Raw genomic sequence first — 14,587 nt, forward strand, 5'->3', positions numbered from 1 at the left:
AAAATAATATACCATTCCATATTAATTTGGAAAAAGATGAAACATGTCGCGAGTTAGAATAGAAAACAAAATAATATTGGTAAATATTTGTCAAATGGAAGTGTAACTTGATTTTTTCACATTTCCATCACGAAGAAAATTGGAAAAGATTTGGAAAAAAGAAATTTTTAACAGAAAATAAATAAATACAAATCTGGTATATATATTTTTTAAATAATCGTTATTTTTCATTAAAGAATGTTTTTAATATGTACATAGCTACTAGCTAATACATATTATTTTCGAATAAACAAAATTGGCACTTTTATTATAATCATATATTTGAAAGATGAATTTTTTTTTATTTTACAACGTTATTATTAGCTCGTATTCTTGTTTGTCCGGTGGTTGTTTTTACAGTACAAATCTTGCAATCTATTTTTAACTTACTTTCCGACTAGCTAGACATTTGAAACTTTTAGAATATATCAGAACACGATGCCAATGCATTCTTTTAATACTTTTAGCCCTCTTTAAGTAGAATTGAATTCATTTTCAGTTAATTCTGTTTTGTATGGAAAGTTATTTCTGAAAAATCCGTTAAAAGTAAAAGACTATTATTGGTTGCTAAGGGGGTGGTCCTAGCAACTAAATTATTAATATATACGTGCGTTACTATGTAAATCAAAATGACATTTCAGTATTCTATATTTGTTTGTTTGTTTGTTTTTTATTTACTTCATACCAAGTACAAGTTTGAGCATATTGAGCATAATAATTCAACAGAAAATTTAAAAACGTTGTATATAAAAAACTTCTTTTTATCTTGTATTTAAAATTAAATCCCGTGTTTCTCAACATTATTGTTATAATAACAGATGATTAATGAGTTATTTTTATTATCTTATTATCTTTTCATGAAAAGACAACGTTGAATACTTTTCGTGAAATAATACATCGGTACGTACCTACCTACTTATTATACATCTCAATATCGTGAAAAATCATCTAATTAATAAATCGATACCAAAAGCTTTTATTTAGGTAACCAGGGCCTGATCTACCATATGGCTAAAGGAGCTATAGCTCAGTATTCTGGATTAGTAAGGGTTACGATCCTTGAGAAATAAACTGAAATAATGCCGTTAATATAAGCAGTTAAATGCATAGGTACATCATGCTGTGCGTGAATAATTAAATTATAATATAATATTCATGTTGCATGCAGTTGTTATTTTTACGAGTTGAACATGCGTAATAAAATGTACGATTGATAAAATATATTATATAAAAAATATATATATTCAACAAGTAATTCACAAGATTTGAGAATATCACTTTCTTTATTAAATATACATAATTTGGAAACACCTCAGAGCATATTATATTAAAAAACAAAAATACTTTGACCTGGACTCCAACCTGCGTCCGTCGGATTCCGCCAATCTAATTTACCAATTTAGCTACCGGCATTCTACTTAATTACGAGTAAATGAATTAATAGTAATTCAGCTGAAGCGTTCTTTTTCTAGATTTTATCTAAAGGATATGTTTTCGAGGTGTTTCCAATTTATATACATATAAAGTAAAATTGCGTTTTAATAAATTGGGTTTTGGGGCCCCAATAAATATTAGCCCAGCGCATCTATTCTATACACAAAGCTGATATTGGCGACTATCAAGGGTGGTTTATCATATTTATGTATTGAGGTATTATAATAATTGTTACAATAAGTTAGCCACTTAAACTGACAACATATCTCGCTCTAAAAGTTCACACAGCAAGTAAAGGTGCTGTTAAAATAAATAGCTCTTTTTGACAGTTCAGACGGTTAACTTATTGTGATAATTTACTGGCTCAATAAATACGTATGATCAACTACCCTCGATACCCCCTAACGAGCCTTGTGTATAGAATAGTTGCACAGGACCCCTTCAAGCGTATATCTGGTTCTGAAGGTAACCACATTATTTTTTAATATATTTTAAATATGGTATAACATACCATCACTCGGATTAAAATCTGTTTCTAGGGCTATCTATCTATATTTGAGGGATTCGGATTTATAATCGGATTAAGCCAATCAAAAATAATAATACAAATGATTTCACTACGCACGTTTAAAAATATACACTACCTATTTTAAACTATAATGTTTGAGGCTATTACGATTCTTTGTAATAGTCATATTTTTTTGCGTGATAACTGCGTGTACTCCTCCTTCTTTCCTTGACGATTCGGGTTTGTTGACCATTCCCAAGAGATAATGTATTAAAATTTAGATACTTTCCGATGTAAGAATGTCGAGTAAAAAAGATTGTTGTGTTTTAAACTGTGTGAAATAATATAATAATATAATAAATAATATAATAATATAATAAATATGTCTTGTTGCCAGTTTAAGAACTGTATTATTTCGATGTGTGTTTGTCGGCGTATAATTTGACTTATCAATTAGGTGACCCAATAGGTCAAAAGATCTACCATCAAATGCATAAAAATACATACTTCTGACTACTTACTTACTTACTACCAACATACTTCTGCATAATATGTAAGTACATTCTTATATATGCCATTTTCTGCAATAACAATCATGGTAAAATTTAAAACCCTTCAATTGTTGATTTTTGATGACAACATTTCAAAAAAATAAGACTGACCCAGGATATGTAGTTTTTCTATTAAAATAGAATCCGATGTGAACTGGCCATGTCCCGTCCCGAAGAGATGGATTTTGCCATTTTCTCAACTTATTAGACCCATGTTTTCGATTGATTCAAAAGTGTGCACTATACCACTCGTTCATCGCTGACGATGTTTAACATATATCAACGTATTATATCAGTAATATATTTTTTAACAAAAATTGCATAAGAATCGCCCCCGGGTGGGCTCGAACCACCAACCTTTCGGTTAACAGCCGAACGCGCTGCCATTGCGCCACGAAGGCTTGTGCTTCAATCAAAATAATATTAAAATCCTTCATAAATCATGACGTTTTATCAAAACGAATGTATCCATTTAATCTACCATGACTATCAGAACAGTAAATGAGAAAAATAACCTTTCTTCACTAACCTTATAAACGACAAAAATAATATGCATTTAACGTGCACTACGTCATAAAAATCGGTTTCATATGGGGATGCCAATAGTGAATCCAATCCCGAGCCAAAATCTTGATCCCGGGATTTCGGGATTACAATTTGACGATCCAAGGACTGGTCCCGGGTTTGGCATTTTTTCAATAGTTAATATAACATTTCTATATATATACAAATAAAGTTGATAAAATGGGTCAAAAATAAATTTAATATAATTTATACTATTAAAAACATTTATTGTTAATATTGTGTACGTTCAATCTTGGAAATACATAGGTTTAATGGAGTAAATAATATTGTTATATGTATAAATAATTAAATAATAATGTGAAAGTATAACAAATACAAATTCAATTAAAATAAAAATAAAAAAAATGACAAATGCATTTAAAAACATGGTGGAATCACTTTGTTAAAAGTACGAAGCATTGTTTTTTCAATCTTTTTCATTTTTATTAATTTATGTGAAAAAATAAAATGAATTGACAACACATGGGTAATAAATTAAACTTCATTTAAACTCAGTTTATTTCGAATGTATTTGTATGTTATTAAAAGTATCTTTTCTGTTATTATTTCGTTTTTATTTTATTTTCCCTAAAAACTCAATCCTGAATGTTTCGGGATTATGTTTACCAATCCCGGGATTCATAAGTATCGAAAATAGTTCGGGATCCCGCCATTGGAATCCCTAGATGCCACTAATGGTGATGCAGTGTCACGAAATTATAGGAGATTTTAAACAGCCTTAACTCAGCGACTACAAAAAGTATAGTATCACACAATACACTGATCGAAAAACATAGGTGATGCGTTATTTATCGGATAGTCCGGTAACGGACGCTGATGTATTTGTAATAGGAGACTCTTGTAGGGGAGTATGGAGGGTTGTGGGGAGTAAGCACCAGATGCGCCAGCCTGCCAATTTACGCTGCTCATAGGGTACATTCTATGTAAACGAATTTTACAATTATTATTGTAGTGTTTTGATGAGTTTTACCTGAAATAGTGCCAATTATTACTTATCTCACAATATGTGAGTATACCTAATAAATAAATGCCAAAAGCTGTGTGCCCAAGCCGCAAATATTGTTAGAAATATTATGTTTAAATGCGTTTAATTGGATAATCTAAGAAATTCGAGAAGGTGCCACTTAGCGCAGCTGGACGTGATATAAATAAAATGATATAAAATGCCGTAAACGTTGATCTTATTTAATTTAATAGTACCCCTGTGACTTTGCAACCCATTATTCAGTAGCGAAGGGTGAAGGTAGGCTGTTAAGATCCTTCATAAATAGTGCACATTTAACTGTGATAGTCATACGTATTTGTTTTTATTGAACTAAGACTACAACTCACAGATGATATTGGTTAGTTTTAAAAAATCAATTAAACCCTGCCTAAACAAAACCATAATAGTTTTGGTATATTTTAGGTGCTACGACAAAATTGTGCACACTTTTTCATTCAAACTTATTTGTTTTCGTTGGATTAAGATAACATATTACCCATATTGTTGATTCATTTTTTTTAATTCATTAAACCCTGCCTAAACCAAACTATAATAGATATAACATATTATTCTATCTATAAATATTTAAAGATATGTAGGAATTAATTGCATAATCTTAGATATTTTATAGATAGACGAGTATTTTTTGACTATTATCTATTATGGCTTGGTTTAATTGAATTTTAAAAACTAACCAACACCATCTATAAATTGTAGTCTACTTTCAATGAAAACAAATACGTATACCTGAAAAAGTTTAATGTGCACTATTTATGGCGGATCTAAATAGCTTACTTCCACCCTTCGCCACTGCCATTATACATATTCATATAGCTACATATTTAAAATGACCTACCGATGATTATGTTAACATAAGATAAGACGTTATCGTGTCTCAAACCGAAGGATTGTAGTTCATAAGATAAAATTGTAAAAAATATATTCTAGCCCTTAGTGGTTAATGAGATTTCAGCAGATTCTGAAAGAAATATAAAAACATATAAAAACCCTTCCTGGCGAGAAGCAATAAATATATTACTGGCAATGAATAGTAATTCAAAAATGTCACATCGAGGCGACAGCGGCCAAGAAGGTAAACTGACACATCATTTATTATAAGAAACCTTTTTGCGTTTTTTTCTATTTTTAATAATAACTGTGTTAACACACAAGACTCGTTACAATATTAATATGTAGATGTCCACATATTGTGCCTAATTCTATATATATATATATATAGTATGTATATTATAATAACATAACAAAGAAAGCTCTTTACACGAATGGAAATGTCTATAGCAACATTTAACTCTATTATCTGTTATCCTACTGAGTTTCACTTAAGTATGCTTACATACTGTAGTTTAAACGCTAGAATATTTATTAGGATCTATATTTAGCCACGTATGTTTTCCGACTTATACGCGCTGTACATGAGAACTCTGCCATCCTTGGTAGTATTGGCCAGTGTGTCCCTGATAAATTTAATATCTTAGAAATCGGGAGCATCAATAATTGTTTGTTCTCGCATAGAGCAAAACTAACCTGCCATTGGTGATTCTAATTGGGAGGACAATAAAAATGTTCAACTAAATTGATTCGGATTTTAATATATTATTATGATGAGTATAAGTGGACGTTGTTTTGTAAATTAGTAAAATAGGGTATTCTTAGTTCATGCGACGTACTTTAACGTATCAACTTTATAATTTTTGTATTTAGTCGTTATGTTTTTCTAATACTGCGTTTATTTCTTTGTTTTTAAATGTCATGTTGTGAACATCTTGAATTTATAATTTATAAAGTTCTTTATATGTAAATAAATAAATTTTAATTTCATATCGATGTGAAATGTCTGTGATTCATGACTGTGCCAGGCTTAAACCAAGTCCCACCTGTTTGACACCTGCATTTTGACGGTCTGCATACGAAGGTTAAAAGCAACCGTATACTTTGAGAACAGATGCTTCCAGTGGATACTGATTGTGAAAGTCCTGAAGAGTAACGAGGAAGTAAAAAGACGGACTGTGCAGTCTCTTATCATATTGAAAGTGAAATTATGGATCAGCCACGTACTACCCGTAACCATGTTATGACCTGATATCAGAGTTTGGTCTACATCATGGGCGGCCAACCTCCACTCTACTCCTCTACGCATGCGGTCCACTGGGTGTCAACTTGTGGCCCGCGGAGCTTTTAATATCAAATGCTACCGCTAAAATCGAAAAAAATCGATTGTGCGGCCCGGTAGGAAATCTCATTTTTAGAATCTGGCCCGGCTGCTGAAAAGGTTGGCCACCCATGGTCTACATGGAAGGTTTGGTAAAATGAGTTTGGCTACGGGTCATATGTGGATGGTTCACAATGATTACGGATCAAGTCCATCAGAATCGATCCTGAGATATTTGGACCTAAAGTTAAAACTCCTTTTGTAAAATTCAGGAATGATTAACTGTATATACTTACCATATTTTGATAGTACATGGATCAATTTAAATACATATTCGAAACATAAAGTAAATTCTTTATTAATATTAGCAAATTAATGTTAGCAAATACCTCTTTATACTATTGAAAGAACTGTCAAAATGGACATGATTCACATTCAATTTGATGTCTTATCAATACTAGTATTACCATTTATACGGAAAATTGTAGAGCTACGATTGTGATATTAACACAAAATATAGAAATCTGTTTTATCTAGCCACTGAAATAAAAAAATCAATCTTTTTGAAAATTGGACTTGATCCATAATTATTGTGAACCTCTCATATATTTCAAAGGATGAAAAACACCGGATTTTAAGCACAATGTGATCTGATTACAAAACTATTTTTTAATATAATATTATTATAATACCTATCAAATTTTAGTATGAAGGTTATTTTACAAAAGGTTTAATTGAATGTGAATGTTTTCATGTGTAATACTGATTATATTTTATTTATTATTGTTACACGTATCACGAAAACACTGATTACCAATTCAATACATACCATTAAATAATACACCGTTTACTGTCTAGAAAAACATTAAAGATCAATTAGAACATTATTTATGTTCGTAATTCCCATTACAACCCCGAAACCCTAGCGATTACTTCTTTTAAATTTTCCCTCCAAATTATTGGAAAATCGTTTAATTTATTTTCACTAATACCCAATCAGCAATATAACTTTAATGGGTAAAAAATTCTAAGAAAATTGAACAGTTTAATTAATAATCAGAATAAGATTTGCGGCTTATTATAAATTAATTATAAGAAAGTTTACAAGAAGAGAGTTTAATCTTTTAATCTGAAAAATTCGATTCATGCCAGAGTAACGCTGGCATAGTCTTTATTGTATTGATGTAACCATATTCCAGATCGATAGTGGGAATCAGATAATTAAAATACTGTTCATTTCATTTTAATTATATTAAGTTTCACCTTAATATGCATTATTACTACTTATACGTAACAAATATTATAGCGATTTTGATTATACAAGAATTTATAAACTGTGTGCTTCGTCGAGCTAAGGACAAATTCTTCTGACATTGCGGCCATGACGAAATCAGCTTGGAACGGTGTTAGTGTCCGTGTCCGGAAACTTGTACGTAGGTATGCAGTTCGCTGCATCACACTTTACCGTGAAATGTTTTATTGGAAATATATGACCGTATATTAAAGACCCTCCAACCTCCTTGGGTCTAATGTCTAAATAAAATACGATTCTTGTCAGTTTACACTTTACAGTTTACAGGAAGCCAGCAGCAAACAAATTTTGAAAATAACCGATAAACTGGATTATTTGTTAAATTGGGTTAGGTTAGGTTTTCATTCTTGAATTCATGAATTTTGCACAAAATCAGCCATGAAAATTTAATTAATGTTCATATTGAATCTAATAAAATTGGAGGCCGTATAGCATACAGTCATCTCTTTCCGATAGAAAGCTCATGGTGACTGTACCACGGTGAAATGTCTTACGTACAATTTACACGTAACCGTTAGTGTCATTTGAAAGTAACGAACCAGCACCTAAACGAGTCGCCTACACTGCCAGAAGACCATATTATATACAATAAGATCATACAATTTCAATTTAGTATAAATCTTCCCTTATCACATAAATAATACATATAGTCGAAACCTGATAGGATATCACTTCTCATATTGTCCGTTCTATCACCAATTGATATCCTTCCCCACAAAAACTTTTTTTTTTAAATATCGATAAAATAAGGGGGGCGTGAAACGCAAAAGTTTGTACACTACTGATTTATACATATTATGTTGTATTAATGTCTTCATCAAGATGCATTATCATCTATTTTATATTATATTAAACAAAATATGAATATAGCAAGGTAGCTTGATTTTTATTGCTGCGCTAATGGAGACGCCTATGCGCGTAAAAATCGTAGAGTCCACTTTCAGTTTTGACTTACCTGCATATTAGGGATATAAAACAACATTAAATACCAACCTCTCCGTACATAAATGTGCCGTTACACCTTATTGGCTGAATATCGCCCGATTACTTTACTAAAAATATGTATGCATCAAACTTATGTGAAATACTATTATATAATATGCTAAATCAATAAAATATAATATAATACAAGTAAATACAAAAAATATATATTATATATATTATTTCTAATCATTATGCATAGATCCACAGTTTTGTTTTAAATGTCCGGTAGCTAATGTCCAGTAATTCCACATTAAAACTAAAAACGTATAATCATCGTAAAAGGTTTATAATCAAATTTGTCTTCCATTAATTACATTGGAATTATATTTAACTTACCTTTTTCATCATGGCTTTGACGAATTTTTAATCAACAACGAATTATGAAAGTAGGTACTTTGTATGATGGATTATGTAATATTTATTTTTCCCTTCGTAGTCTTTTTTGGAAAGTATTTATTAAATTGACCATTTATAAAAATAACTGTTATCTGTAGTGTAGAATCTAGATTCTAGAACATTTTATTTAGCCTCTCACTATTTTGTAAAAGTTGATTTTTAGATTCTTATTTTTCTTTATTTATTCTTATTGATGTTGGTGGAAGACAAAGGCGATTTTAAATTTGTGTGCAACACTCGAAACAATGTCTACGTTATTTAAAAAAATACATTAGATACATAACTTGAAAACACCTTAGATATATACCCATTAGAAAAAATCATATTGGAAAAAAATACGATGCTCGACGGGATTTGGACCTGTATAACCACTGGTATCACGCCACTGTGTCACACTAAGTCACTCACGCAGTTATGCCTTTCAATAGTCGGTATACTTTAGTCCAGTAGGTACTGTGAGGAAATGCTTTCCTACCCCAGAGCTTATGGCACATAGTATAGTTTGAGTGATCATTTTTAATAGTTGCTTAACTTCGGTATTTTAAGTGGGTAATTTTTAGTCAATGACAGTGATAATTAATTATTAAAAAATCACGTTAAAACGGGGTAAATAGGAAAGGTTTCGGACTTCATATATAATTTAAACCCTATGCTAGATTACTGAAAACCTAAATTTGTGTTTGCAATTTAGCAGTACGGTTCGGTGAATAGGAATGCTCATTATCCACTCGCCATTAATATTATCCCAATATTGTCTTAAACCAGCGGAACGGGGTCAATGGGAATGGCAAAGGAAAACTTTAATAAACAACCTGATTTAGTAAAGAAACATTTATTTATAAAATAAAAATTGTGTTATTTCTTTAATCAGTGGATTAGCTGGAGCAAGAGTTGGTACCTTTTTAATTGCGTTGAAATCATTCATGGCCTAGACACGTTAGACAAAATTTTATCAACGTGCACAACATTTCAATTTTTTTTTTAACATATTGTGGACATTACAAATTATAAGTTTAAGACGTTCACAACATGACATTTAGAAACAAAAAAATATTATTAAAACAGTATTATGTACATAACAAAAGAGAGATATATCAGTATTAAGTTACTCTACAGTATAAATGTGTAAATACAAAAAATATTAAGTATATAGGTACAAGGAAGTACACCGGATGAGTTAAGCAGACCCTATTTTAAGAATTTATAAGATAACGTCTACCTGTACTCATCCTCACGTAGATGAAATATATCAACATCCGAAGCGATTTGGTTGAAGAGAGTTATTGCCCTCCCAATTGGCATCACCAATGGCAGGTTAGTTCTGCTCCTCGGGAGAACAAACAACTGATGCTCCCGATTTCTAAGATAGTTACCAGGGACACACAAGTCAATACTACTAAGAATGGCAAAGTTCTCATTCACACCACGTATAAGTCGAAAAAAATACGTGGCCAAATATTGATATCTTCTAGCACTTGAACTACAGTATGCAAGCATACCTAAGAGAAAGTCAGTTGGATAAAGCCACGGATAGTATCCATATAACCTCAAATAAAGAGTCTCAAAAATTTCTTTTGAACTCGTTCCACCATAAGGTCATATTTCAACTGATGCGGGGCCCAAACAATCAACCCACTCTCAAGCCGGCTTCTCAATAAGGAATTATAAAGAATTTTTAATACAGTAACATCCGAAAAGACCCGGGAAGTACGCAAGACGAAGCCCAACATTTGTAGCGTCTTTTTACAAATGATAGCTATATGACCACTAGATGACAGCTTACTGTCAAACGTAATGCCAAGATCCCTTACAGATGGTATTCACGAAAGAACTCTGCCATGCATCGAATATTGGAAAAATAATACTCAAAATAATAACATGCGAATCGCATTTTGACAATTGTTCATTTGACAATCATACAGTCCCATTTTGACAATTATTGTTCATATTCACCCTCTATTGCCTTCCTCTTTAAATTCTCTAGAGTCAAGATTGTATTCTATATTTTTGTACAAATACGTGGTACCTATATGACATGTAAGCCTAATAATTATACAATGATCACTAATTACTAAATAACATGTGAAATAGTTAATATTATTTAGTGATAGTAGCATACAAATTATGCTTGCGTATCTTTTGACCACAGCTTGTATACCACAGCAAATGAATTAAACGTACGTATAATGTCGACATTATCATATTTTGCGGTATAAATATAAATTATAATATGTAGGTATTTTTCATGTATTTTTTAATTATTACTAAAATAATATTTGCCACGATATGCACAATCTACGTTTGCGTAATTATTTTATGAATATACAATTATAAAAGATTTCTACAATCTAGAGGGTTTAAAAAATACATATAATGTCTTATTTTTAATAAAAATCTGAATGATTTGAAGTAGGTTCTCCTATAAGTATCTGTCGTACCTATCAAATACCTGATAATAAAGACATCATTATTATCAGATATTAAATTAATCTTCTTATTGAATTAAATTGGAACATCAGTGTCTGCAGTTTCCCACGATTTTTTTTTATCTCAGCTCATGATGAACTATATAGTGAAATATAATAAGTACAATTTACATGGATTTAAAAATGTAGGTACATAGTAGGCGTCTGCTTACAATGTTCGAGATTGTACCTATTCACCTGCGGCGCTACTGTGACGTCATCCCAATCAGTTGAAGTACAATGCCAGTATATTATGTGTAGGTATATCAGAAATAAGAAAACAATTAAACATACTTATGGAATTTGTGTAAAATTTAAGAATTTAAAATATTGGGGGCTGCCAGGGAGCACAGAATTAATGGAAACGGGAAGAATATAGGATAAACTTAAACACGTGTCAAGAACACGTCATTCTTACTTTGTCCTTCATTCTGACAACTGCTCTCGACGCTCATTTAATATTGGTGCATTTGAAGGTTGCAACACACGCTATTACACGTCTATAATATTGTGTGTTTCATTTTCGTAGGATACTCAGACATTAAAAAATTCTGCTTCAATTGCTTTTATCGGAATTCCATTTATCAATCTGTTCTGTGGGAGCAGCATTTTGATGCAACTGCTGACTGCTGTTTCCAATAAAGCTCACATCATTTTGTATGTTTTGCTACCGTTTAAAAAAAATAAACGAGATTGATAACGATTATACAAAAATCAATCACTGTCGGCAGACTGTCCTTTTCATACAATTCGCATTTTATCAAAAAAGTCGAGTTTTCCGTGACCCGTGTAAACGTCGAAATCATCGAAAGTGATCATCCGGAATCAAAAGTGAGTGAAGTTGGATTTGTTCTACTTTGAATCATTTTTTGATCACTGCGGATGATTCCGCGCATACGCACACGCCACGCATGCACAATGTGCCCCTGATTATTGTCATAATATTTACATAGGTACGTAAACTGTCATTTTTAATAATTGAAAACAAACCGGCTAAATAGATGTCCCACATCATATTTTTTGATAGTAGCAACATATTGATTGTAATAAACAAAGTGTTGTTTTGTGGTTCTTGGTTGCTGTTTCTGTGATTTCTGTGTTCGCTATTTCACTTGACGCTATTTTGGAATGAATTGAGTACCTATTTCACTTTCGGTGACACGTGTAAACAAAAAGTGAATGCCTGAATCCAATTCCCTGCGAAGGATCATCCGCAGTGTTTCGTATAAATGAGCCTTAAAATTGAATATTTTACCTAATGAATGAAGTACGAATGAATACATTCTCACATTTTACGATGTGCTAGGTTACGCCTAACCATTATAAAATAAATACTATCATATTTTATATATCATAGCTAATTTAGCTCATGTTTTAAGCGATCACAGTTTTTGAAATTTAGACTGTTTTGACATTCCACAATAATGAGATTTTATTTCACTATTATTAAATAGCTTACGTCAAGCATGTTCAAACTGATAATGATCAATGTATACTTTTGATGCATAAATGAGTCTCTCAGAAACTCAGACAAGAGGTAGGGCGTTTGAACCCGGACTGCGATCAGGAACGAAAAAGTACAAATCATTTTGGTAATTGGAATATTAATTCTTCTACTTCTTCTTCTTCTGAACCTCTTATCCAAAGATCGTCGCTATTGAACCGCACTGGTCCTACTCCTCGGCGTTTTAATCAGTAAAAAACGCATGCCGCCCATGAATTAACGCGACCATCTGAGGCATCCAATGTGTACTCTAATTAATTAATTCTGTCTTGGCACGTTTAGAAGACAAGACAGCGCGGATGACATAAACGGATACTAACGATCCTATCAATTATGACTGTTATGCTACGCGTATTCGATAGCCACTTGTATATGCGAAAGGTCGCCATAACTCGAAAATGAGAACGCTTTGTTATATCTGAAGGCCAGGTTTTCATCGCTAGACTCAAAGTGTAGAGTATCTGGATATAGGGAATGTATCCGTACGAAATTCAAGAAGATGTCTTGATATACTATTTAAGAAACAAAAATGTTCACGACCACTTAAAGACGATGCATAACAACAGTTTCTGTATCTGTGGTTACTACTTACACCTAGCAGGTGTTCTGATTGTTTTATTATTATACTTTATGAACTGATAACATTAATGTGATTGATTTTATATCATTCATGCTTTAAATTTTATGCAAGTTTTATTTTCTCTGTATACAAGCCTTCGTGGCGCAATGGCAGCGCGTTCGGCTGTTAACCGAAAGGTTGGTGGTTCGAGCCCACCCGGGGGCGGTTTTTTTTATTATTATTGGATGCTAAGAACATCCTTGAAATGCTATTATGCAATCAATAATACTAGGTATGTAAAGTGATGTTAACCATGGTGACTAATTATTAATATGATACTAATATGGTATCTTTATATTACAACGTTTTTATTAGCTCGTATTCTTGTTTGTCCAATGGTTTTTTGTCCAGTACAAATCTTGCAATCAATTTTTAACTAACTTCCCGACTAGCTAGACATTTCAAACTTGCATTCTTTTAATACTTTTAGCCATCTTTAATCAGAATTGAATTCTTTTTCAGTTAATTCTGTTTTGTATGGAAAGTTATTTCAGAAAATTCCGTAAAAAGTAAAATACTATTATTGGTTGCTAAGGGGGTGGTATTAGCAACTAAATTATTAATATATACGTGCGTTACTATGGAAATCAAAATGACATTTCAGTATTCTATATTTGTTTGTTTTTTAATTTACTCCATATCAAGTACAAGTTTGAGCATATTGAGCATAATAATTCAACAGAAAATTTAAAAACGTTGTATATAAAAAGTTATATTTATCTTGTAATTATTTTATAATACCAGAGCTAATATTACCATACTTGCACTATATACCAAATTATAAACACCCAATGTTAAAAAAGATTAAATATTGAAGGTACAGGTACTCTAGGTTTAAGTTATTCATCAAAAGCAAATACTTATTTTATTTATTTATTTAAAAAAAATACACACTGAGCACATAACAAATTATTACTTCAAGACGTTCACAACATGACATATAGAATTAAAAGTACAGGTAAATCAATTTAGTAAAAAAAAACAAAGCTAAAGAAATAAAATACAAATTAAACAATAAAATAGAATTTTAAAAAC

The 14,587-nt window shown here is 31.4% G+C and overlaps 1 protein-coding gene and 2 non-coding genes across 3 annotated transcripts in view; 2 read left to right on the top strand and 1 right to left on the bottom strand.

The window, feature by feature from the left end:
• LOC147072520 (uncharacterized) overlaps positions 1-14,587 on the top strand; it is a 70,665-nt gene that overhangs the window by 39,509 nt on the left and 16,569 nt on the right. The gene's annotated exons all lie outside the window — the stretch shown is intronic.
• TRNAN-GUU (transfer RNA asparagine (anticodon GUU)) lies at positions 2,862-2,933 on the bottom strand. Its single transcript has one exon. It is a non-coding gene; the product is annotated as a tRNA-Asn (tRNA).
• Positions 13,646-13,717, top strand: TRNAN-GUU (transfer RNA asparagine (anticodon GUU)). Its single transcript has one exon. It is a non-coding gene; the product is annotated as a tRNA-Asn (tRNA).

This window comes from Rhyacophila brunnea, unplaced genomic scaffold (assembly GCF_057557595.1).
Source record: "Rhyacophila brunnea isolate RB1 unplaced genomic scaffold, BYU_Rbru_1.0 scaffold_2, whole genome shotgun sequence".
NCBI lineage: Eukaryota > Metazoa > Arthropoda > Insecta > Trichoptera > Rhyacophilidae > Rhyacophila > Rhyacophila brunnea.